Source organism: Mus pahari, chromosome 14, assembly GCF_900095145.1.
Source record: "Mus pahari chromosome 14, PAHARI_EIJ_v1.1, whole genome shotgun sequence".
NCBI lineage: Eukaryota > Metazoa > Chordata > Mammalia > Rodentia > Muridae > Mus > Mus pahari.
This window is the reverse complement of record NC_034603.1, coordinates 26203431-26206084: the sequence shown is the minus strand read 5'-3', so window position 1 is coordinate 26206084 and position 2654 is coordinate 26203431.

Below are 2654 nucleotides of genomic sequence, written 5' to 3'. Positions count from 1 at the left end.
CCGCTGTTTCTCCTTTAAGAAGAAACCGTCCCCCACCTCGGCGTCAGGAGGCTGCGGCCTGGACTTGCAGCGGGAAGGCGGCTGCCTGCGCCTGCGCCCCGGGAACCCCCCGTGCAAAGCCTGCCGGGAATTGTAGTTAACCTTGATCCTGAACGACTGTCTGGGATTCTGTTGCCATTGCTCCTTCTATTAAGCATCTCTGCGCAGCAGTTGCCGCCAAGCAAACGCGAGCTGCAGCATCCGCCAGCTGAAGAGCCATAACCTGCCACCATCCACACGAGAAGTTGCCTACGCTTTGTGCAGACTCTGATTTCACATCGTCTACAAATGGCTCTGATGGAGTTATTTCTATCAAGAGACCGCAACGGCACTTGTCAACGGCACAGTTTTTTGTTTTTGTTTTTGTTTTTTTTATTTTCTCTTTTGCTTGAAACAAGGTCTCATGTAATTCAGGCTGGTGTCCAACTCACCATGTACCCGAGATAGCCTTGACTCCTGCCTCCACTTTTGAAGTACTGGGATTAAAGGCCTGCACCTCTCCGTGTTGCTAAATGAAGTGACCAATTCTGTTGCCTCTCTGCCTCAGAATGAAGAGTTTAGCTCTCTCCTCCTCTGCCACACATTCATCTCACTTTCTTCTCAACTTCACTGTCAGATTTTGTCTACTCCTGATTTTCTCCCTCTTGACTGGCTCCTCTTCTCTCTTAGATCCTTCTATGTTACCAAAAGATGGAATGTGCTAGGCTCAGGTTCCTGGCAAGCCTCTCCTTGAGATAAGCTCTTGGGGGGGGGGGGGTGATGTAATTAGATCACCCATTGAATGATGTTTCTGGCTACCCTTTTGGGATTCCAGTCTCCTTTGCGTGCCCAGTTGACTCTCCATGGTTAACTGGCTTAATACACTTCATGTTTATAAAGAATTTACAAGTGCCTGGCACAAGGGTGTCAACAGCGAACAGCCTTGGGGCTTAAACCTCACTCCAAGTCACTTGCACTACTGACTGGTTTCTGTAGCAAATCACTGCAAACTTGACAACTCAAAACAGCAGAAATTTACTCCCTTACAGTTTAGGAGGTCCAAAAGTCTGCACCAAAGTGCTGAACAGAGCTACACGTCAAGCAAGAGCTCTAAGAGAGTTTTCTCCTTGCCTTTTCTATCTTCCAGTGGTGACCAGCATTCTGGGACTTCTGGCCATATCACATCAGCTTCTGACTCTACGGTCACGCTGCCCTGCTCTAGTGCAAGCCTTCCTCTTCCTCTTTCAAACACTTAGTCCACTGGGGTAATCCAGAGGATCTTCCATTTCAACACCTCAGTTATATCTGCAAAGTGTTTGCTACATAAAAAACCAACTTTCACATACTCCAGTAGTTAGAACAAGGATGTTTGGCCAGGCGTGGTGGTGCACGCCTTTAAGCCCAGCACTCGGGAGGCAGAGGCAGGCGGATTTCCAAGTTCGAGGCCAGCCTGGTCTACAGAGTGAGTTCCCGGACAACCAGAGCTATACAGAGAAACCCTGTCTGGTGAAACTGTTTCAGCATGCAGTATGATCATCATAGACTGCTGAGGTATCTCCTCAGAGAAAGATGGTCACTGAGCAAGTCTGGGGCCTCAGTTTAATCCCTAGAACCCACCATTAGGGTGGAAGGGGAGAATGGCCTCTAAAGCTGTCCTCCGGTCTCCACAGACACGAGGCATGGCACTTATGCTCACACATAATATGTACGCACAAAATAATAATTTTTATTTTTAAAGATGATCGCCACATGTGGTGGTGCACACCTTAATCCCAGCACCTAAGAGGCAAAGGTAAATGGGTCTATCTCTGTGAGCTCCAGACCAACCTGATCTACATATCAAGTTCTAAGCTGACCAGGGCTATAGAAGACTTATCCTTATGAGACTTGAAAAAATGAGTTCATAGTTAAGGGTGCTTACTGCTCTTGTGGACAACCAGAGTTGGTTGCCAGACCTCACACCAGACAGATCACAGCCACCTGTAATTCCAGCTCTAGGGGATCCAACACCCTTTTCTGGACTCTGAGGGTACCTGCACTTGTATCCATAAACTCCCACACAGACACACCCCATTATTATTTTTTTAATTAATAATTTTATTTACTGCAGCCAGGCATGGTCACCAGATACAGTGGTGCACACCTTTAATTCCAGCACTCAGGTGGAAGCAGGAAGATCTCTGTGAGTTCAAGGCCAGCCTCATCTACAAAGTAAATTCCAGAACATCCAAGGCTATGTAGAGAAATCTGCCTCACAAGAAAAAAGAAAAAAGACAGATAGACAAACAAGAAAAGAGAAGAAATGAAAAGAAAAATAAAAAATAATTTATTCTCTGTCAGGGGAAAAAAAAAAGCTTCTAAAAAGAAGCCATATGTCAAGCATCACAGTTTATTACACTGGGGACCTGAACTCACCTGCATTGATTAGCAATCTCTTTTTACCATTTATTTCTTCATTCGTTCGTTCATTCATTCATTTTGGCTACATGGGCTACTTTAAAAATTTCTCTTCAAATTCTCCTCCGTGTGGTTTTAACATCCTACAAATCCATCATTAACCAACTCTTTTTTTTTTTTTTTTTTTTTTTTTTTTTTTTTTTTTCTCCTCTGGCCCCTTTGACTAGGCCTGAACCTTG